At 46.2% G+C, this 25,000-nt stretch overlaps 2 protein-coding genes across 2 annotated transcripts in view; one reads left to right on the forward strand and one right to left on the reverse strand.

Annotated features, from left to right (window-relative positions):
- aven (apoptosis, caspase activation inhibitor) overlaps positions 1-25,000 on the reverse strand; it is a 39,891-nt gene that overhangs the window by 10,976 nt on the left and 3,915 nt on the right. The gene's annotated exons all lie outside the window — the stretch shown is intronic.
- chrm5b (cholinergic receptor, muscarinic 5b) overlaps positions 19,160-25,000 on the forward strand; it is a 12,622-nt gene continuing 6,781 nt past the window's right edge. The window contains exon 1 of the mRNA XM_063222793.1: positions 19,160-20,100. The gene's annotated coding sequence lies outside the window, so the exon portion shown is untranslated. The remainder of the gene's footprint in view (positions 20,101-25,000) is intronic.

Genomic DNA, 25,000 nt, shown 5'->3' on the forward strand with positions numbered 1-25,000 from the left:
GAAAGAGAGAGAGAGAGTGTGTGAGAGAGAGAGTGTGAGAGAGAGAGAGGTGGAAAGAGAGAAAGGGGGAAAGATGCAAAACAAATGGAGAGAGGTAGACTGTGAAAGAAAAAGAGAGAGAGAGAGATAAAGGGAGTGAAAGAGAATGTGTGTGTTTGAGAGAATGACAGAGGGCGCTGGTGTGTGGGCAGAGACGGCCTTTGGGAGGCTTCTCCATAGTGAAGCCAGCTGAGCGCTTGATTAAAAATCGCCCTCTTCATTAGCATAAGCGCAGCGACGCTGTTGGTGCACCCTGCACTCCAATACACACCGCACTTTGACACTCGGCTCTCCAATACCCACTGAGCTTCTGCATACTCCGCACTCCAACATGCACAGTGCTGTCATACTGTATGTGCCGCAATCTCGTCATGGCCGAGGGACCACTAGAGCCACAAGGCACCAGCTGCACACAAATGTGCATGAAGTGTTTGCCAAGATCATTTCAGAGTTCAGACTTTATCAAAATAGTATTTATGAACTTTTAAGGAAGCGTGTGCAAAAAATAATACATAGGAGATGGTCTCGGGAGCAGAGGGTTGTGGATTCAAATCACACAGTATCCCACCAGCAGGAAGACTGTGGGTAGTCTCCTGCACCCTCCATGGCTGAAGTGCACTTGAGCAAGGCATCTAATCCCACACTGTTCCAAGTACTGTAAGCAATTCCTGCAATTAAATAATTGTAGGTTATTTTGCATCAAACGCACACATTACGTATGAGCAGATTACACATTACGATCAAACAATTGTACAAATAAAATGAGTACTAATCTGGTAAGACCAGGCTAACTCAGAACAACCAATTGGAGAAAAAGCTGGGAGAATGTGACGTCAGAGTTGATTCTGATGGCTCTGCCTGTAATTGTTTTACAAAACGGTACTCTTCTAAACTTTATATAAACCATTGATTCATTAACAAAAAATCATAGGCCTACATCTTGAAAGTCGACCATCTTGAAAGCCTTGGTCTCCAACATGTAATCACAATGCACCTATTGTAGACTGTTGGGAACACTAAATTTAATGCAAACCTGAATCCGCCCACCCGTTCAAAAGTTATCGCACAAACAAAAAAATCAATGGACGGACAGACAGACAGAAGTAGAGACACACAGACTCACCCACGGCCAGACAAAACAGAGAACAGTATAGCTCCAGCCAGGTGCCTACCAGCGGGCAGGAGCATAATAATAATGAAATTGCTTCAACAGATGCTACATTCCCATGCCCTCACCCTCTTTCTGCCCGAGGGTGCACTTCTGCCGATTGAGAGTTTTCGTGCACGTTGCAATTTAAGCACTACACATTTCTCGCTCGCCCACTCACTTGTTTCATTAATCTTCTGCTTTTTGTCTTTGTCCATCAAGGCTCCTGGCATTTCCATCTGTCATGACTCACGTATGCACAGGGATCTCAAGTGTGTTCTTGTGGCCAGACTTTCGTGCCACAATTCGTGTTTTAATTGATCCTTGACTGATCGAAAATTGAAATGATTCATGGTTTTATCAGTCGCATCTCTGAGTTTCAGGTTAATATCGCCCTAACATGGATTAAAATTGCAAAAGGGTCACTTCATGGTTTGCATAATGGTCAAGGTAATGTTGCTCAAATCAAGCCAGGTTGTGAGGCATGTCGGTGCCTTTTGCATTGAACTGACCCAATAAGGACATGACCAGTGTCAACCAGGTCAATGGAAACAAACCCAGATTGCCACTGCAGGGAGAAAATGGCATGAATGGTTGTGCGTAGGCACTCATAGCTGGGCTAATTACCTGTTCTTGCTCCCTGACATTGACGCGCGGGGTTCTATAAAGCCCAATGGAACACAGCGGCTGGTGAATGGCAGCATTTCGGCTATATGAATACCACTGACGTTGATCTGAAGCGTTGAAGTGGATCCACATGCTGCGTTCTCAGCTCATGTTTGCTTACGCCTCTCCACCGTGGTGTTTGAATAAGCCAACAACCACACAGACATCTCATTATTATCGTATAGCGCTCTACGGACTGTGTGCTTGCTGACTGCACGCCCACCCCACCCTTTTAAGCAAAGAGCTATTGTATAAACAATGCTGATCCTGTACCTCTTAGAACAAATATTGTTTAAAACGAGTGAGAGAACAAAATAAAAGAAATACAACTCGACGATCACTTTGCCCTTTAAGTAACAAGTTGGTATGAAAAAAAAAATCATCTGCAGTCCACATTGTTTCAGCAGTGTCTCCTTGGCAGAGCCCAACGACAGCCAATTAACAAGCATCCGCCGTGGAGCTAACTAAGGAGTCAATTAATCACTTTTTTCTGCTAATTGCAATTAAAGTGGGTGGCCAGTGACGCACATCAAGATCTGATATTTATTCACACGAAACCACCAATGGAAGCAGGACCTTGATCCGTGGTTGGAGAAAAAAAGAACAAGAAAACGACACAAAACAAACGGGAAAAAAAAGACTGATGAAAAAGTTTGGTAGCTGTTCTGTCTTTTTGAAGAGGCGTACTGAAAATGGTTCATTAAAAAAAAATAACAACAGTTTTGACGCAACCACATATTCCAATTAAAAGTGGTATGTCCCCTCCAATGGCAAATGGAGCAAACTGCACACACACACCAACTTCCTAATCCAAAAAATGACCTGAAAGTGATTTTAATCAAAACAAGAACTGCGATTTACACTTCATAGAAAGTTAATTGTGCATTCTGAGGCGATACGAGTCTGGAAACCTTGCAATCAAATCACGAAGGGCACATTTGTTGCCAAGGAAGTTACGACTCATTCACAAAACTGGTGATTCATTTCTGAGGGGCTCCGTAAGGAAAACACATAAGGGCCAGTGGCTTTGCAGAGTGGGTACAGTATATGATACAACTTAATCTGCACGCAGGCAGCCGCACAGCAGGCCACACACACGCACGCACGCACGCACGCACGCACGCACGCACTCCTTTAATAGTTCAGAGAAGGACACAAATCAAAAATAGTTATGTTTTTAAAACTGCCAATTTGTTCTTAGTCAATACCAATTCACATAAAATGCCTACTACTCCAGGTGTTATGCAGAGGGGAACTTACATTAGGACTGTGCTCCGAACACTGAAATCTGAGATTTTAAGATAGTAAATACAAGTAAAATAGACAGTAAATAGCCTACAGTCATCTCTCTGATTATATGTTGGAGTCCTAAAGAAGAAGGAAATGGAACACTGACTATGTTCTAATAACTCCATGACAACTGCAAAGGGCAAAAGGCCACTTACTTTTTTTTTTAGACCTTACCTGCGTCATTGTGCATTTGCCCTCAAAACCGGTCAAGAGGAGTGTTATTAACACCCTGCCCCTTGCGACCTGGAGGGGATGCTTAAAACACAGACTTTCTCGCTTTATCGAATTAGAGAAGCACTGACGTCGAGTTGAGTGGCCCCTTGCATGTGAACTCGCATCACCTCTGTCAACTTCAACTGATTACGTAAGCTGGGAACCAAATTGAGAGGGGGCACACACTCCAACTGACTGGGCTCTTCATAATTTTACCATTTATTTTGAGGTCCATATTTTTCTGCACAGTCTTGAGACAGCTACCACTGTTCTCATATTTTTGTCTCATATGAGCTACTGCCATTCGACCCCACCCATGCGTTAAAGAAGGACGCCACAGCAATTGTCAGTGGATTTTTTTTACGGAGGCACAATAATAACTATTGATTTTCATTTTCCCCCAGACATCATTACGATATTTAATTATAGTGCTGAGGCTATGAAATGAGTTATGCATATACCGGTGAGCTAGTGTCCCTGAGCCTGCACCAAAGACGCACACCGCTCTCTTTCCCTTTGTAAAAAAGGAAACACAGTCTCTATAAAATCCCCCCTGTCGTTTGGCACTCTGCCAATCTTCTCTCCCAGCTACCCTGATGAATCTGTGTGTGTGTGTGTGTGTGTGTGTGTGTGTGTGTGTGTGTGTGTGTGTGTGTGTGTGTGTGTGTGTGTGTGTGTGTGTGTGTGTGTGTGTGTGTGTGTGTGTGTGTGTGTGTGAGTGAGTGAGTGAGTGAGTGAGTGAGTGAGTGAGTGAGTGAGTGAGTGAGTGAGTGAGTGCAAGATCAAAGTGGGCTGAACCCTGAGGAATCCTTAGCACTAAAACACTGAATGTACAATTAAAACAACAAAAGAGGAAAATGGATAAAACGCTAAACTATTTGCATAATTAAGAAGCTTATATAATGACACCGTATCTGACTTTTCCAAAGGATATTTTAACAATGGGTGATTAAAATCCTGCTGCGCCATGTTTGACAATGGCCTCAATTTAGCGGTTTGACTAGATAGCGTTGATCCCAAGAGTAAGGATGGCAAATGGATGGTCTAGTGGTGGAGGGTGGACAGGTGGCAATAAAGACAAAATATAAAAAGAGAAATGAGCACATGGTCAGACAGAGAGAGAGAAGGAGAGAGAGAGGGAGAGCGAGAAGGAGGTGGGGGAGGCAGAGGAAGTGCAAGGCAGGAAGTAAGTTACACAAAAAGAGAATGGGAGCGAGGCAGGAAGAGAATGAGGGGAGAGAAGGAGCCAGAGAGAGAGAGAGAGAGAGAGAGAGAGAGAGAGAGAGAGAGAGAGAGAGAGAGAGAGAGAGAGAGAGAGAGAGAGAGAGAGAGAGAGAGAGAGAGAGAGAGAGAGAAAGTGAGGGGGGGAGGTAGAGAGTCAGACAGCTGTGATCAAGAAAGGGGGGTGGGGGGACTTTTTCCTTTCTGATACGCCGCATCACCAAATGGCAGAACCATGAGGACAGGAAATGTTTGCCCTCTGTGTTGCCATGAGGACGAGACAAATAACTGGCCCAAAACTAATCACAGCACTTAGGCAATAGAGGGACCCGGCGGCCTAGTGGACTACTGAAGGAACAGGATGGAGCATAGAGGGTCTATAGACGTCCCCTTGTGTATTCACCTTCATTTCAGCGCTGTTGCCGTGCTCACAGAATGTCTGCCAATGTCTGGATGTTCCAGTTAATAGCCACCAATGACTACAGCACAACCGGAAATCTAAGGAGAGCACCTGTGTAACTGGTGCATGATAAGGTGGACAGCCGGACCACAGTGGAATACAGATTTTACATTATTGTTACATAGAGCACTGGTTAATTACTCCCCCACACCCCAACCTGGCGGGTTGAGAGTCAAATCAGCAACCGTGGGGGTGCGCAGATGGGGCCGAGGTAGTGCTGAAGCCCCTGCCCCTTTGCCATCCAAGACAAAAAAAGCCCCTTTTCAAAGTTCTTTTTTGTCATAATGTATTGTACTGTGGCCCATGTGGACATGACAATCTACAAATACATCAGGATCAACAACTTGTGACAATAATGCCCCAACAATGTCCCCCCACCTTCAGCACTTGCAACCAAAAATGTCTTTGCACGCCACAGCCGGCAACCTTTGAATACAAGTCTGACACCTTAACCTTTAACCCATGACTGCCCACAGTGGGGAAAACTGAGAGACACAGAGGGACAGGGCACACACTGTCCTCTTACTGGACTGTCCTAGCTGAAGTACAGCAGAGCAATCAGCAGTGTTGCATACGCAACTTTTTAAAAGTTATTTTTGCCAGTTGCACAGCCACTGGTAGTTAGGACACAGCGTAAGGGTAAAAGTGAGAGAGAGGGGAGACGTATGGATGAAAGTGCGTGTGAAAGCTGTGTGAGTGTGTTTGTGTGCAGAACATGATAGCCAATGACATGGAACAGAATACAAAGAGGTGGAGAACTTTTTCTTTCACTTATTCTCTGTGTGTGTGTGTGTGTGTGTGTGTGTGTGTGTGTGTGTGTGTGTGTGTGTGTGTGTGTGTGTGTGTGTGTGTGTGTGTGTGTGTCAGCTAACACCAGATGCGACGGTTGGAAGGCCAGCATGGTTTGCTGAGGTGTCAGCGGGAAGCGTCCAGATTCGGACAAACACTTAACAGCTTTCACCCAGGCCATGTGTTTAGTGGTTACGCATCCTGGGCTAACCACCCCTGTGTCTCTGTGTGTGTGAGAGAGAGAGAGAGAGAGAGAGAGAGAGAGAGAGAGAGAGAGAGAGAGAGAGAGAGAGAGAGAGAAAGAGTAGAACGTGGCTAATCAGTGCTTAATAAGGCCGATGCCAACTCCAGCTGTGAATGACGACCAGCATCACCACTGCCAGGAATGGCCACAGACCACAACCACAATCCCCCCGCCAGCTCCCAGCTGACGCCCTCATTACTGACCAGGGGCTGCTAGCGAGGGGAGGGGGGCACGGGCAGGGGGGCACGGGCAGGGGGCCACAGGCGGGCGACGAGGGGCCACATTAACACTTTCAAAGGCGCATTTAGCCGAGGCAAACAGGCATCCCACCGGGCCGACAACACGGCTGACCGCCAGTCATTGATCGACAGCAGTGGCCGTCTTTGTTTTTCAACGCGGGGGATCGGTGAGCTTGTTTCTCCACATTTGTTTTTGACAACAAACATAATGGGGTTGTTTTTGTTATTGTTGCTGCCTCTGACATCGCCTTCTGGTCACTTACAAAATCTCACTCCCACCTCAATGTACTCCGAATAGACTTTACAAGAAACGGAAAAGGGGACTATGAGCTTACCTAGACTTCAAGTTTATTTGGGCTAGACAGGCTCAGATAAAAATACAATTTTGTGTGCGAGTAAACAAGTATCAACTTGAATTTGAGAAAATGACACTATCAGGCTTAATCTCATTATTTATTTAACCACTTTTACTGGTAGCACCTATTCCTAGACTAGTCCGCATGGCCAGATTTCCCAGAAATATCAACTCGACAGACTGCCTGGGTCGCAATACGTGGCTACTCTTGGCCAATTACAGTGCATGACAATTTAATGTCATTGTTCTTTGGTAGTGAATTCAGAGGAGAATTCCCCAGAGGAGTGCCTCTCTTTCAGTCTGTTAGAACCTCTTTTAACAACACGCCAGCTATTCATTTTCTAAACTGAAGAGCATTTGGACAGAACGGTTGGCAAAAAGCCCATACAGAATCCTCAGTCTGAGTGAGATATTACATTTCCATTTTTCCCAGTCTAAACAATATCATATTAGAGGTAGACCACTGATTTAATACAAAACAAACAATCTACTCACTAATCCCAGTCATCTTATTAACAACTTCCACCTCCCCTGTCTCATAACTGCTCTCCTCCTGTCTGTAAGTTAGTTTAAACCGATAAATATCTTTTCTCCATGTCTTTGATGCGCATGCAAGTAGCTTTTCTTCCAGTGCAGGTGCACACTTGTGAAAGCCCACCGGGGAAACTCCAACTCCCATTGTCATTGTGACACAGCACTCCACAGCACACAAGTGAAGACTGCACACTGCACACGGCACACAACGAAATTGTATTCATGCCTCACCCATGCAAGGGGGCAGCCCTCAGTGGCGCCCCATGGGGAGCAGTGCGGTGGGACGGTACCATGCTCAGGGTACCTCAGTCATGGAGGAGGATGGAGGAGAGCACTGGTTGATTACTCCCCCCACCAACCTGGCGGGTCGGGAGTCGAACCGGCAACCTCTGGGATGCAAGTCTGATGCCCTAACCGCTCACCTTGCTTGTGTGTAAGAGTGCACTTACAAGTCTCTTCTTCCCCTTCCTTTGAGTGTGTAAAAGGGTCATTTGCAACAAGTGCTGAAAAGTGTGTTATTTACCTCAAGAGAACCAGTTACTATTTCAGCTATTTTAACAATCACAATGATTCCATTGCCAACTTCATCCAGCAAGAAAAAAAAACAAAACTCACACACAGTGCCAACGCTGTGACCAAAAGGCCTGTGGCTGGAGTGATGAATGTAAGTGCCTCCCTACCTCAGACACCAGGTCTTCACTTTAGCATCATCAGTCTAACACTGGCCACACCTTCCCCCTCCAACCTCTCAGCTTCTGTAACTTAGCAACAACATTGTGACTTACAACATGCTACATGATTTTAACGAAGTGAGATATGTTGAGCTGTTCCCTTATATTACAACTTTCCTATTACTTTCCCCTCATCTTTGCCACTTTCTCCGGCTTCATGTCCATGTCTTAACAAGGTAAAGAAGCTTATATAATACTTTTAATTAACTGCACGCCACACCTAAACCGTCTCAATGGGGCAGGTCCACCTTGGGAGGTGTGTGTGTGTGTGTGTGTGTGTGTGTGTGTGTGTGTGTGTGTGTGTGTGTGTGTGTGTGTGTGTGTGTGTAATGAACAACCCTGTCGTGAAGCCCTAAAGCTTCTGCCTTGCCCTGCCTACACAGGACAAAAAAAGTGTACCTGGAGCTGTGTGTGTATGTGTGTGTGCGTGTGTGTGTGTGTGTGTGTGTGAGAGAGCAAATGCGTGCACCCCATTGAGAACCCCAAAGGTTCTGCCCTGCCTGCACAGGATGAGATGAGCCCATATTAAATCTGCTCCGTGCCCGACGCCCTCATGAGGAAATCAATAGGGCTCACAGGACGGCGTCGCGTCACGTCGCGGCACCCAGCCTAATGAAAGAGGCGTAGGCTCTCCGGGCCACAGACACACCGAGCCGCCAGAGAGGGACAAATGATGCACTAATAAATGGGACTGGTCGTTTCTTATTAGATCGGCCCAATTATTTGCCCACGACGGTTCCATCTTTTGGCGAGCACACCCAATTAAATGGGCCTGTACGCTCACCTCTTACAGGTTCCACTGACGGCTTGCCATGCAGCTAAACCAGAGAGAGTAGAGAGAGAGAGGTTCCATTGGCCCATTGTTTCCTGGTTCTATTATGGCCCCCCTTAGGCAGACCTAAGGACTGTTCTATTTATTGTAGGAGCATTATGACACGTCCCTTTAGGCAGACCGGAACCTGGTCGCGTTAGGTGCCCATAGAACCCTATTATGTTGGCATATCTCTATTAAAGAATCTCTGGCTAAACCGTGTCAAAGCCAAAACAAATGAGTGCAATAGACAATGTCATTTCTACGCTTGGATCCTCCATCTTTTTTTTGCGATTTATTGTCGTCATGCCAAAACAGCTTCCAGTTAGGAATTTCATCAGGGGAAACAGGGCTTTGAAAAATGGCATAAACAAGAAACAAATAACACATAGCCGTTGCCTATTGACAAAAAACATCAGTCACATTGGGTTTAGCATGAAATCAAACATCCCCCATGATGTAACCATACGATGACACCCCCCAACCCCTCAAAAAAATCTATTCCAGGCCGCGTAAGAAAAGAAGCCGACCGCAGCGATCCCAGAGGTACACCAAATTCTCCCAGGGCTGCCACTGTGCGCTATGGTTCACATCAGCTAGTCAGTCAATTAGTCTTTACAAGTGGTACAACTGCTTCATACATTGAGTATTGAGCCACCTTACATCTTCGCTAAGGTAACAATGTCTATGGATTATCAACAAAAATGCTGTGAAAACCTTGTGTGTGTGTGTATGTGTGTGTGTGTGTGTGTGTGTGTGTGTGAGACGTGTGTGTGTGTGTGTGTGTGTGTGTGTGTGTGTGTGTGTGTGAGAGAGAGAGACGTGTGTGTGTGTGTGTGTGTGTGTGTGTGTGTGTGTGTGTGTGTGTGTGTGTGTGTGTGTGTGTGTGTGTGTATGTGTGTGTGTGTGTGTGAGACGTGTGTGTGTGTGTGTGTGACGTGTGTGTGTGTGTGTGTGTGTGACGTGTGTGTGTGTGTGTGTGTGTGTGTGTGTGTGTGTGTGTGTGTGTGTGTGTGTGTGTGTGTGTGTGTGTGTGTGTGAGACGTGTGTGTGTGTGTGTGTGTGTGTGTGTGTGTGTGTGTGTGTGTGTGTGTGTGTGTGTGTGTGTGTGTGTGTGTGTGTGTAAGGGGAGGTTCACAACATGTGTAATTGGAGACTGTCCCTGAAGGACACCACTTTTTTGAAGGGCAAAAGCATGTGGTCCTTTGCGGATTTGCTTTACCCATTCCTTATATCAAAGGCTGAAGGATGCTACTACAAAGTACCTTGGCTTCCACAAGCCTATGACAGTCATTAAATTACCGGAGGCTATTCATTCAAGACACCTGTCAAAGCTTTCTTCACAATCTTTGTGATTTTTGGCTGTTCTTTCAGTGCTGAAGAAGGGCAAGATTGATTCTAAAATTGAAATTTGACTATGATTGATATGGCTAACTACTGCCTTAATAGAATAAGAATTGAATATTTCTATAAACTCAACATTCAAGGTTGTCCCACAGTGTTGTCACAGACAACCCCCATCAAGCTTGAAAACGGTTGGCCATGGTGGTGCATGAAAACGACTGCCAGGCCTGTCACAACCAGGCAAGCAAACTAGGTGATTGCCTAGGGCCCCCAGCTGAAAGGGGGGGCCTGTAAATTATTGCTGATGTACTTGTGGGGCCCCACCCCAATTGTTTGGGGGAAAAAAGGGCCCGAAGTCCATCTTTGCCTCTGGCCGCTAAATACGTTGAAACGGCCCTGACTACAGAGTCATCTTCATGCCGTACATGCACAGCTGATCACAATGCTGAGAAGGACGTTTGCAGTTCGCCAAAAGCTCCTAATACTTTAGGGGAGAGAGGTCTGCTGATAAACCTTCTCCTAAAACCCAAGACGTTTTGTGGTAATGACTCTCTGGGACTGGTACGAGACTACTGTGACGTCCATCAAATGAGCACAGACACGACTAGCTGCAACCAATTAAGGAGGAGGGAAGGTAAGGCTCAAAGTCTGCAGGAACTGAATGTTTTAGTTTTAGGGTTTTCTTTTTTGTATGCTAACGTTGAAAGTTAGCTCTGAATCATTACTTAACCCTGTTGTTTGAGGCCACACAGTGATTTTGCTACTGGTAACAAAAAAACCCATAACCTTTCAGAATAAAGATCTTACTATTGTTTCATCTATCCAATATGAGTGCCAACAGCTGAAGTAGTAGGCCCAATGATGAAAAGCAGGTGTGTGTGTGTGTGTGTGTGTGTACTGTATTTGTGTGTGTGCGTGAGCAAGTTTGCATGCGTGTGTGCGTATGTCAGTGCAAACTCACATTTGTATGTGTGTGGTGTGTGTGTGTGGGTGTGTGTGTGAGAGAGTGAGAGAGAACGTGTGCGTCTGTATGTGTAGATGTGTGTGTGTGTGTTAGTTTGGAGGCGGATGGGTCAGAGATTGAGCTCCTGAGCTTTTCAGACATCAGCGTGGGAGTGTTATGTGCTCGCATCCCGAGTGTGATTACGACGACAACATCAGGGCAGGGAGAGAGAGAGCGAGAGAGAGTGAGAGACAGACACAGAGACAGAGACAGAGACAGAGAAGGAGAGACAACCAGACACAGAAAAATGGAGGGACAGAAAGTGTGTGTGCATGTGTGTGAGATAGAGACAGACAGACTTACAGACAGACTGACAGAGAGACAGATGGAGATAGAGAGGGAAAGGCAGAAAGAGAAAGAGCTAAAAATGCAAATAAAACTCATGTCCCACTTGGTATAAACATCCCTCATCATGAGCGCTTCAAGAGCTTATATAACAGATAAAGGTGAAACTTTTATTTTTGTTCTCATCTTTGTTAGACCTGGTGTGCAGCACTGCACTCATCCAGGGTTGGACTGGTCATCTGGCATACAGGCCATTTTCCCAGTAGGCCGACAGTCCTCAGGGCCCAATTCTTTTGTGTTGTTTTTATTTCTCCTTTAAAGGTGCACTGTGCAATATATTAGCAGTTTCTTTCCCGAATTCATGCTGCCCATGTTACCCTTTTTATGAATACTTACCACCATCAAATTCAAGTATTCATTGTGACTAGGAGAATTGCATTTTTCACACATGAAAAGGGGGATCTTCTGTCTGCCATTTTGAAATTCCAGATATAGACATTTTTCTGCTGCATAATGTACTGTACGTTGGTCAATCTAGTACAGTAGTTAATTATACAGTAAATATTAAAAGAAAATATCAGAGTTGGCAATAGGCAACACAGTTTCAATGAGCAGCATAGTTGCAATGCCTACTTTGACCACCAATCCTACACAGTGCACCTTTAAGAACCAGCCCACAATTAAGATGGGGCGGCCTATTAGTCCATCTTTAATAGGCAGTGGAAGGAGCCAATCACAGCAGTAAAATGGGGGTCTATGTCAGAAAAGTCCGGGTTGGTTTTTTGGTGCCAGCCCAGCCCTGCGCTCATCCATCACCATCAAGCATGGCGGCGGGCGGCCCTGCCAGACGCCTAGTGATTGGAACGCCCGGGAGGGGAATGGAAGAGAGCTCACATGGTCTCGGCTGCTCAACTTCAAACTAGGCAGCAATGGGCTGAGGAGTAATAACCCTGGCATGCAAATGGCCTGGGTAGAGACGGGAAAGTAACGGGGGTGACCGGGCTGTGTATGTATTTGTGTGTGTGTGTGTGTGTGTGTGTGTGTGTGTGTGTGTGTGTGTGTGTGTGTGTGTGTGTGTGTGTGTGTGTGTGTGTGTGTGTGTGTGTGTGTGTGCGCGTGTAAAAGAGGGAGGTTGTGTCGTGTGGAGGTTTCTTTTATTCGTTTTTCGGTCTTCTAAAGCCTGTTGATGCTCTTGGGTGCATCTAGGCACAAATACCCTCCATTTCATTATGTTCTTTGCTGCATTTCGTTCAAGCTCTTCGCCAGTTGGCCAGACTCTCAGGTATCTCTGGCTCTGAGGAGGGTTGGAGAGAGTATTTTGTGTGCATGTGTGGATATCACACTAGATAAGGTAAGGGATCATGCACTGCACACACACGCACGCACACGCACACGCGCACGCACACGCACACACAAGTGATGGAGAGCACAGCTGTTGACAGCTACAGAAATCGAGGCCACACGGGTCAAAGCAACACAGACACAGAGCGTAAATAAGTAAACACATAACGTAAGTAAATAAATAAATAAATAAACATTCCCACAGGTGTGCCGTCAAGGGCGATCAATTCACAGTGGCCTGCCTGACCCCACATGACGATACACACTGCACACAGCTGGACCACACACACACCTTCTGACACATCGAGATACACACACACTCTGCTACAGCCAAGAACAAACACACACCCTGTGACACTACAGAACAGATCTGACGCATGGAGACACACGGAGCACCACAGCCAAGCTAAAGCACACCCCGTCTGACACCGCAGAGCACAGCAGAGCACGGAGAGAGAGGGAGAGAGAGAGAATGTGTGTGTGTGTTTGGGGTCAGGACTGGCAGGTGGAGTGAAGCAGACAGGGCTTTGAAGAAGTTGGGGAAACGCATGTGCGTGCGTGTCCGGCCGTGTGTGTGTGCGTGCACGCACACCCACATGGCCGGATTATTGATGTAGGTAGGGCTGCAGACATGTTATCCTAAATTCCTGGATCAGAATGATGAAAATGTGCATGTCATTTTGTCATGAAATTTGCCTTTTGCGGAGGCCTACAGCAACCTGTAACCTAGTATAGGGGCCATCTTAATGGCGCACGCACGCACATACGCACGCGCACTCTCACGCACGCACGCACACGCACGCACGCACACACACACACACGTCGTTCCCGACCCGAGTCCCTGTGTATTCCTATGGCTCGTTAGGCATCCTTTGGGATGCAGACGGCAGCTCATATCCTGCATTACCTTCCCATTACCAGCGCTGACTGTGGACTCCCCGTCTGCAGCGCGTATGAGAACAACAGGGCCCCGCCATATTACATAAGACATTTCCAGGCAGTGGTGGTGGCGTTGGCTGGTGTGTGTGTGTGTGTGTGTGTGTGTGTGTGTGTGTGTGTGGTGGGTGGGGGCACTCAGTAGTCTGATGATGTCTGACTTCGCCAAAGCAGTCGGCCCAGGGTCTGCTTTTCAGAGGCAGCTCTCACTCCACTCCATCAGTAACCTTGTACACGGTGTGTGTGTGTGTGTGTGTGTGTGTGTGTGTGTGTGTGTGTGTGTGTGTGTGTGTGTGTGTGTGTGTGTGTGTGTGTGTGTGTGTGTGTGTGTGTGTGTGTGTGTGTGTGTGTGTGTGTGTGTGTGTGTGTGTGTGTGTGTGGTCGGTCTTCACATTTCTACTTATGTGTGTGTTCGTATTTCAGTTGCTGAGAGTGCATTGCTGTGCGTGCTTGTCTGTTACTGCATGTGTGCGTGTGTGTATGTGTGTTAGGGAGGTTGCCTTGGGTGGTCTGATACGGTGTCTGTCTGTACAGACTGTCCTCTACAGGAGAAGGCCGCTCACACACACCACACACACACACACACACACACACACACACACACACACACACACACACACACACACACACAACTACTACTACTACTACTACACCGCACACACACACCTGGGCTGAAGAATTAGATAAGGGGCGAGGGAGCCAATGACCCCACAAGCAGAGCAGAGGCAAAAAACATTCTCATTCTTCAACGTTTACTGTCCGGAAATTGTGGGCCATCCTCCAATAATTGCATGAGACAATAAGGCAATAGCCCACTGAAATCCACAGATTGTATTTCAGCAAGACACAGAGTATCTGTAGTAAATACCGTGACAAAATAAAGTAAGTAACAATGTAGCATGTCAAAGCCTATTGTTTTCAGCGACATACAGAAGTCTGTTACTAGAATGACAAAATAAAATAAGTAACAATAATGTCGAGGCTGTGTGGGATGTACAGGTCAAAAATGTAATTACTGTATTTACAGACCACCACAAGACAGTGACTTATATCATACCTGTTCCTGTGACGTTTTGTTCTTGTGAAGCTTTGCTTCTGCTGTTGCTTTGGAATACGATATGATAATCATGCATTGCTTCTCACTTTAACAATGAGTGTGTTTATTATGCAGTTCAATACCCCGAATATGATGCATGTCCCAGTCATGATCTAATTCAGGATAAGGTGTCAATATGAGTCCCGATCTACACTCTAAGGCGTTATTATCTTCAAATGGGTGTAACCTGGATACCAGCGTTCTATGGGAATCTTCTGTATTCAGGATAAGGTGTTTCCATGCATCAATATCCCGGTGTGTCCATGCATCAACTCATACCCATCCATCTAATATATGTCTTCTCAGAACCCAGAATAAGACCTGATTTGGGATACTGAAGTCAGCAAAAGATGTTTATATGTTCAAACACAAATTCGGGATACTTTAATATCTCAATCATATTTGGGATATTGAACTGCATATAAAACACACTCATTGAAGGGTTCTATTGGAATATAGGACCACAGTGCATTATTGCACATATCATCATTCATCTTATGGCGTGTATTGATCTAGTAGGATTGCCCCCATCCATATTGAGAGTCATATGGATGTAAGATAATTGACATGTGAAACATTGACGCTCCATTGACCGACCAAGCAACAAGTTGAGCATGCATAACTGCCTATTCAACAGCTCTCTATTGATAATTATGCAGATCGATTTAATGCACAGTATAGGACAAAAGTTTGGACACACTTTCTCATTCAATGCTTTGTCTTTATTTTCCTGGCTATTTACTTTTGCCATCAGTTGTGCCGTGTTGACGTCAGGTGGAGACAGCTGACATTGCTCTTTGGCAACAGCTAGAATGGATATTTCTTGTTAAGCACATACTTTTTTATGTGTTTATGCACAATGTTGATGTCTTTTGCGAAAATCAACAATGTACTGTAAATAGCCATGAACATAAAGAGAAGCCATTGAATGAGAAGGTGTGTCCAAACTTTTGGCCTACACTGTGCATTAGATGTCCTTTGCTCAAACAGCAATCAGCTAACAATGGATTCCATGTTGTGCGTGGCACTAATGGTGAAACATTAGTGATTTCCAGTGTTTCCTTTAAAAAGGGAAGGGGCTGTTCCCTGCACCGCTCAATCTGAAAGTCTGTTGTTCCGCTGCACTGGCTGCAAAAAAACACTACAGGCAAGTGCTGAGTGCAGTGCACAGGGAGGGACGTGCCCTCTGAAGTGTGCTTGTTACTGGGGTGATTGGAAATCGTTTTTAGCAAATAACAGTTTTCCAAACAACCAGAGTGAAGTCTCCTGAGAGAAAGAAAGAAACGGCTAGAAAAATAAAAAGAGAAAACATAAAATCAAATCCTAATCATCCACACAGCACAGGCCATTTTATCAGCTCCACATGTGGCCTGTTCTGTGTTAGCGAAAGCACCTACATCCACTGTTCTTCCACTACAACAATTAGTCCACCATTTATCATATAAAGCACTGGTGATGTGTGTCAGCTGTAAGAGGCTTCAGACTTCCGTTGTATAGTGAGTGATATAGGGGTGGACTCAGCATGATTGGACTCAACAATACATACTAACGTTCTGTTCGTACGGTTTCAGAAAATTACCACGTTTTGTAATGTATATTTCTGGGAAAAACTGAAACGATTTTCGAACATCGATTCGTAGACAGATAGAGATGGGTAGGCAGATGGATAGGATAAGAAACCAACAGAAACAGAAAGGAGAAAGTGGAGGGACAGCTCACTTTGGCAAGAGCTGGTGTCCTTGGTTGTGCTAGTATGGCATCTATCAAGGCAGAAAACTTGGGGAGCCGGGACTCAGTGGGCTAAGGGGGGGGGTGGGGGGGGGGGGGGGGGGGGGGGGGGGGGGGGGGGGGGGGGGGGGGGGGGGGGGGGGGGGGGGGGGGGGGGGGGGGGGATGGGGCTTTCTGGGGACCGGGGTTAGAGTCTGACCAGCAGTCATTTTCCAGTCCCATTCACATCTCTCTTGCCCATTAATTTCCTGCTTAATAACTGTTATGTAATAAAACAAAAATACAAATATTATCAAATAATAATAAAACAAAACATTGAATACAATTTAGCTCTTATCTGCTCACGCCAAACGGTGTCTGGCAGTGTCTCCTGACATTTGGAGATTTATATTAAAGGAATGGAGAGGGGGGGGGCAGCAAGAATCCCACAGCTTGCGCCTCTCAAACCAGACAGGACATTGAAATGCACTTGGTGTCCACATCTTAATTTTTAAGGCGCTGCCCCAGAAGCATACCAAAGCAGACAGCTCGGCCGGTGGCAACGCTGGGGACTGTGCTGACAACTGTGATGGCGGACGGTGACACCTTTTTGTGGCGCGGGGGGAGGGCCCAGAGAGGATTGTGACAGGCTTAAGATGAGAGGGACAGCCGGACAGAGATAAGGAGATGCGGAGAGCAAGCACCACCACTGACACACACATGCAGCTAGTCACTCACACACACAGATAGACAGAAAGACAGACACACAAACACACCTCCGTCACACACAATACACCACAGGCTTATCTTGACCAGCCAGGTCAAACTGGAGGTGGGGGCAGACACACACACACACACACACACACACACACACACGCACGCACACACACACGCACACACACACGCACACACACACGCACACACACACGCACACACACACACACACACACACACACACACACACCGTGGTTACCGGACTTGGCCTCAGTTGGCCGTTCTGGTAGGTACTTCTCACCCCAAGCTGTGCAAACACACACCCCCACACACACACACACACACACACACACACACACACACACACACACACACACACACACACACACACACACACACACCCCCACACACACACACACACACACACACACGTTACAGCTACTTCAACTGTGCCATCACAGTATGTGTGTGTGTGTGTGTGTGTGTGTGTGTGTGTGTGTGTGTGTGTGTTTGTGTTTGTGTTTGTGTTTGTGTTTGTGTGGTTGTGCATGCGTGTGTGTGTGTGTGGGAGCAAGGCCAGCGCTATGTGTCAAGACTCGGAGGCTAATTAACGAGCCTGCTATGCATCAGGAAGCAGTGCCCTGTCTACTCCTCTTTCCACTTTCTCCCCCACATTCAACACACACACACACACACACACACACACACACACACACACACACACACACACACACACACACACACACACACACACACGCACACGCACACACACACGCACACACACACACACACACACACACTAGCTCTTTCCACAACACACCCAGTACACATCCAGTTAACCAGGTCTATCACACAACACTCCCACCCGCCAATTCGAACACACACTCTTACACTTGTTCATGCAGTTCCCCTCAATCCCACACACTTCCAGTAAGCCAGGTCTTTCCCCCTCCCAACATACTTCAACCCCCCACCATGCACAAACACACACAAAAAGACTCTTTGGGTTTTGAAACCTGATGAACTGTCAGGGCAGGCCCTGTGGGAAATTCTCCTCCCTGCCACAGAGCGCTACAGCTGTGTGTGTGTGTGTGTGTGTGTGTGTGTGTGTGTGTGTGTGTGTGTGTGTGTGTGTGTGTGTGTGTGTTTGTGTGTGTGCCCATGTGTTTCTGCGTTTGTGCGTGCGTCTCTGTGTTTGTGCGTGTGTGTGCACATGTATGCATGCGTGTACACACATGCACATGTATGCGTGTGCGTGCATGAGTGTGCGCGAATGTATGCACATGTGTGGTCATTGCCCACCTACACCAGAGCGACGGTGCCAGAGGTAAGAGAAAGCGAGCTGGCAGCAGTAGGAGAGCAAGAGCGAGTGCCGCCTCTCTCACACACACCCTCTCAGCCGGAGCGTACACTCCCCACACACGCACACACACGTAGCAAGAGACCCTCTTATCCACAGAACACAGACCACACACACACACACACACACACACAGTAAGACACACCACACTCTCACACACACACAGTGAGAGACCCTCTCAGCCTGAGCGCACACACCACACACGCGCTCTCTCACTCACACAGAGCAGGAGACCCTCAGACAGGCAGGCAGAGCAGCAGCAGCAGCAGAGTTGAGCGCACCACTGGACAGCCATCCATCCACAGAGGAGCTCCTTCCACTACTACAACAGCTCCAGCAAGAGAGAGAGAGAGAGAGAGAGAGAGAGAGAGAGAGAGAGAGAGAGAGAGAGAGAGAGAGAGAGAGCGAGAGAGAGAGAGCGAGAGAGAGAATAGTGAGAGGCAGGAGGACGGATGGATGGATGCACACATGGATAAAGAGATTGGCTATTGAGAAGAGAGTGGAGCAGTGAGAAGAGTACCGACTAAGACAGCCGGACATGAGGACCACCTCCATCATCATCATCATCATCATCATCATCAACAACAACGTCAACAACAACAACAACCAGGATCTTTCTAAGATCTTTCTGAGGAGGTCGGAGATCTGAACAGACATGTGATGTCACAGACTTGGGGAGCAGGTGGGAGCTGTACTCTGTATCATCTCGATATCGTGGGTAGAAAGAAGGAATTCCAGCTGGGATTCAACTGCTGCTAGAACAACACACTCCCTTGGAGGCGGACAGTGTGTGTGTATGTGTTTGTGTCTGAAGGTGGACTCAAAGGGCGGAGGTCATTCTCCCCCCGGGCGCTGCTGACCGACCGACTGACCGCTCCGAGTGAGTGGTGCTCTCCAAGCAGCAGGAGCTGCAGCCTTCCACAAAGCCAGGAGGAGCAAGGGAGTCAAGGCGGTGAAGGAGGACAGAGCCGGCAGAGAGAGAAGGAGCTTCAGAAAGAGGAAGCAGGAGCAAGAGCAAAAAGGAGTTGCTTACAAGGAAGAGGAAGAAACTCCTCATAACCGACTGACCGATGCTTGCCTTTCTTCTCCTCTCCTCCTCTCCTATCCTCGATTCTTCTCTCCTCTAATGTCCTGGCAGAAGACACAGCAAGAGCCTTAGACAGTAGGCGAAAGGAGTAAGAGCAGACAGAGGTGGGAAAGGAGGAAGGGAGGGGAGGAGGAGAAACTCCTCATGACCAACTGACCGCTCCGCTCCACTGTGTTCCAGTTATTGGCAGAAGCGACCGCCTCAGACGGAGGTAAAGAAGTGAAAGGAAGGGAAGAGAAGCGGCGAGAAGAGGAGAAGGCAGAGGAGGAGGAGAAATTATAACTCTGGGGATCTTCTCCTCTGCCCCCGCGAAGCTGCTGGACGGAACCCCCAGCGCATGTGGAAGGGCATTCAGGGGCCGTGGCGGGTGGGGAGGAGGGCTGCTAAACTGATGCTGGTGCGGTCGGTTAGTGCTGCCGTCACCCCTGCTGCTGTGGCTGACACTGCCGGAGGAGACCTATTCACCCCCACAATGGCTGGGTACAATGGTACGTCTGCTTCACACTGAATGAATGTCTTCCAGCCTCTTGTTCATCCTCTGTGTTGTCTGTGTGTCTCCCGTCTCTCTCTCTGGGTTTGCTTTTTGGAAGGGGTTTGGGTTTTTAGGATTGTGTGTAGAGAGTAAAGATACTTCATTGATCCCAAAGGAAATGAAGGAATTTGTTTCTCTTTTGCAATTCTGTCCGAACAGAGTAACAGTTAAATTGATCAAAAAAAAACCCTTCATTTCTGTGTGACTGACGAAACTGTGCAGCTGCAACACAGTCTGTTGTTAACACACAAAGCTGTATGTCAGCCTTAGATCACTGAAGTAGTAAGCTGTTAAGGGTTCAATCTATGGGATTGGGAATTACATCACTGGGAAGTAAAACCAAAGCTTTTCTTTTTGTAAACACAACAACTGTGTACTGTATATGTACTACTACCACCTTGGTTTAGTTAGTAAGTATAACAACACTGCTTAAAAAGCAGAACACAGGTCTGCAGTGTCTTCTGTATTTGGGTTAATCAACATGTGTTTTTTTACTCTGCTTCTTTTTTTCCCCCTTCCATCACAGTCACGTCTACTGCACTATTGCCCATTTTTAGTCAGAAACCTGCCATGGGTGTGGATCATATTTCTGAATACAAGTGTACAGGCAGGAGAGGGTTGATGGGTACTGAAGTCGGAGGCAAATTCAGTAAGGTGGCATGTGTTTAGTGATTTGATCCACAGCCGTTTCTCTGCTTTGCTCACCACAATAAAACCAAAATACAGTATCCCATAAATGGACAAGCCAAATGCAAAAAAAACACCCTTAATACTGATCAATTCCTCACAACAGTCATATGGCCACAAACCACAGGCCACTTAAAAACAAAACAAAAATTTTACTCGAACATTTCTCTGTTTTTTTTTGTTTCTTTTTAAAGGAAAGGGTTTCTCCATTCCTGCTGCGAACTCCCCATTATGACCCCACGCAGTGCTAATGATGCTCTCCTCTGCGCACGGCTGTGTGGGTGTTCCATCAGCAAGCCTGTTAATACTCAAACAATGAGACACTAAATAGCCAACCAAATTAAGTGAGCCTTTTGTCCTGGATGCAGCATCCTTAGCAACGCCACCTCCATCACAAGACACATGGCGGCAGAGAGGGGGAAAGCCAGACAGTCAGGCAGGCAGACAGACAGACAGACAGAGAGAGAGAGAGACAGGCAGAGAGAGAAAAAGGAATAACGAACAAGATAGAAGAGAGTAGGGCTGGGCGATATGACTATACAAGTTGTTTTATGATGGAAGAGTGTCTTTTGTGTCTCTGTCGTTTCTATCGTGATAAACTTAATTCATCCATTATTACATTACAGCTAATATAATTTTGTGAAACATGTTTTTGCAACATTGCACAATAAAGAGAAAATGAGTAATTGTGGTTTATCGAGATATACAATATATCGTCATCATGATATGATGTAATCCACAAGTTTTTTTTCCATATCGTCCAGCAACAGAAGAGTGTGTATGGAACGAGACAGAGAGAGAAAAAAACAGCATAGCCCACCAAAAAAAATAATTTCCCGCCCTCATTTAAACACAATGCTTTCTGTAACAGTACCTGAATGAGGACCTACGTATTACTGTTTAGGACACAAACAACGCAGACCCCAACAATACAGTACAATACAACCAAACTACGCAATTAAAGCCTTGCATAAGAGCGAGTGAGGCGGGGAAAAAAAAAATGTAGCGAATGTTGAATGTAGCGACTAATTGAAATTCCAGGCAATGGGTGCATTACAGAGCGCTACACGACGGCAATTATAGGGCTCAGATGGAGGACGGCCTTTAATTGAGGTCGGGGCGGATTACAATGGCCGTGGCATTTGTGGTAGGGGCTGTAGGTGTCCGTGGTCTTTGTGGCAGAGCGGTCACGCATGTCTTCAGGTGGCATTTTCAGTGCGCACCTCAGAGCCACCCATCATTTGGTTCGGCCGTTCGTGATGAAGGGGGTGGTCAGTCGTCAAAACCACTGCTGCTGCCTCCTCAGTCTCCCTATCCCTTCTGTGAGGAGGCCATCTAGGCTAAACTGTCAGCTGTCAGTCTGAGTGTGAGTGCGTGCGAGCGAGCGTGCATGCTGTGTGAGAGTGTGTGTCTTGCAGCATTTGTATGTGTACACATTTATGTGTGTGTGTGTGTGTGTGTGTGTGTGTGTGTGTGTGTGTGTGTGTGTGTGTGTGTGTGTGTGTGTGTGTGTGTGCGTGTGTGTGTGAGACATATTTGTGGGTGTCTGTATGTAGGTTATGTATGAAATGTGTGTCTGTGTTTGATGTTGCTTGCATGTGTCAGATGTCAGAAGTGTGCATGAGTTGAAAGGGAATGAAAGGCTCTCGCTGTGTGCGTGCGTACGTGCGTACGTACGTGCGTGCGTGAGTGTTTATGCGTTTATGCATGTTAAGTGTTTGCAGACACAAGGCAACAATCATCACCATTTCTCTACTGCAGCAATAGTTTTCATCCTGCCAATTTTACAGAGCTCAAAACCAATCAGGACACAACACCTGGGAGCCATTGTTGACCAGCATGAACGTGTGCGAAATTCTCTCAAGTACCTAACCATAAAGCCAAGTAATTTGCAATTACCTAAAATGTAATTCCCTTGATCATGGCAATTTTGACTATATTCTCTGAACAACACTTCAGCAGCCCTCAAAGGATAAAAAATAAATACATTTTATTTAAAGAAAGAAAGAAAGAAAGAAAGAAAGAAAGAAAGAAAGAAAGAAAGAAAGAAAGAAAGAAAGAAAGAAAGAAAGAAAGAAAGAAAGAAAGAAAGAAAAAAAAGAAAGAAAGAAAGAAAAAGAAAAAAAAAACACCCTGCATGAAATATAATTAAGTGGACAAGGGAAAAGTGAAGAGCATATCTTGTACGAGTTCAACCATCAAAAAATACACTGATATTATTTATTACGAATAAATAGCACAGATTGCACTTTCATCATACAAAAAACCCATCAGAGGCGCCACGCTGCCTAATGACTTGACTATTTGAACAACTGCTGAGACAGGGGAGCTTGGAGGATGAGGAAGACGAGGAAGAGGAGGACTGTGTGGCATCATGTCAGCTCACGTCACTGTGCCATTTCTGCCTGCCTCTGACACAGAGCAGTCACCCTCCTCCACCTCTCGCCAACCACCCTCTCCAGGGCTCTCTCTCCCACAGGCTCACTCTTACCGGGCCAATACACCGGCCGCGACAAGATCAAGTGACAGAGAATGTCTGGACTGCGCAGCAAGAGCTGCACCGCATCTACTCGCCCGTAGCGTCACTCTCCATCTCACTCCATACTAAGTTCATTCTGTGTCAAATCAGACACTTCCATCCAGATTTTCATGAACCCCTCCAACCTCTTGAGGTCTCACCTGCCTGTAGTCTCACTCTCCATCTCACCCTCTCATCCTCCCACAGCCTCACTCCACAGCCTGCATCCTCCAGTACTCCAATGGGTTCCAATGGGGATTTTGGTGGTCAACTACAGCACCACTCATTCTCTGCACTGCACCTCTTCTCTTTCTACCCATCTCAGTCTGAGCTTATAAGAGGGCCTCAGTTTCTATCGCACTTGCAGAGAAAGTAGATGGACAGTACAGCAGGGCTGTGACAATATTGAATCGAATCGGGATTAATAATGATACACAGTCACAATACTGTATCGCGATGCAAGGGCGCAGTGTTGTCATGTGTCCTTTCAAAGTTCTGTTACCCTTTAGTCCAGAAAACAACCACATGATGATATGATAGTACTTCCAAGCTTTCAAATCATCATAATTATTTGGAAACTGTATTATTAGCCTTTTGCAACTTTTCTACGAATAAACTATCATAGTTTTTATTTATATGTTTATTGTATAATGCTGGCAAAGGTGAAAAAAGAAAATGTGCATCGCAATAATATATGTATTGCAATGCATTGTGATACTATTGCATCGTGGCATGTGTATCGTGATGCACATCAAATAGTGAACCCCTTGCCAATACCCACCCCTACAGTACAGTGCAGTGTAGAGGACACAGGCCAGGGGCGAGGAAACGTTATATATATACAGGCCCAGTTCATTCTTGACAAGGCCAGCAAGATATTGAAAACATGCTATTGCATAATTGACAAGGTTATGACTTGCAATATTTAATTTTCACTCTTCAAAGCTACTTCAGATACCCTTCCCCACAGGCGATAAGTAAAAGGTTAAAACACCAAAAAGAGAACTACTGTTTCTCCCTGTAGCCATGGGCCCACATGAAATGTAAAAACCCCAGCCCACTGGACATAGTCATGGCAGCTCTCACACCTCTAATCATCTGATCAGCACATTCCAGAAAATTCTTAATGAAAGACAAGGCACTTGTGGAACTCACTGTTGATCAAGTATTCAACAGATGTATTTGCAAAAGATTTTTAAAAATGTGAATAACAACCACCTCAACGGTGCAGAGGAATCGCCCCAATAGGTTTCAATGGAGGCTAGCCTAGTCAATATTTTCAAGTTAAGTAATCAAGTTAACGAATCAGTGAATGCTTAAAGTTTCTAATTTGCAGGTGAACAATGATTCTCTTGCCCACTTTTGCGGTTCATGGGCTGAAAGCCCCACTTAACATGCGAAATCTGAAAGCTCCGAACGAATATCCCCAAAGAATCTGACTTTATGTAGAACTCATGTAGACATGATCATGTTGTATCAACTGTCAACATACAGGGATGAAAAACCCAAATCATGAGGGGAAAAAAGCATGTTTATGATATTTAGGCAGGCATTTTGGCCAGTACATAGAGAATGGCCTAGTGCCTATGTTGCAAACAGTTAACAGGGGTTGGGATTGGGAAAGAAGGAAGATGTTTTTTGGGGGGAAGGA

The sequence above is a fragment of the Engraulis encrasicolus genome, chromosome 18 (assembly GCF_034702125.1).
Source record: "Engraulis encrasicolus isolate BLACKSEA-1 chromosome 18, IST_EnEncr_1.0, whole genome shotgun sequence".
Taxonomy (NCBI): Eukaryota; Metazoa; Chordata; class Actinopteri; order Clupeiformes; family Engraulidae; genus Engraulis; species Engraulis encrasicolus.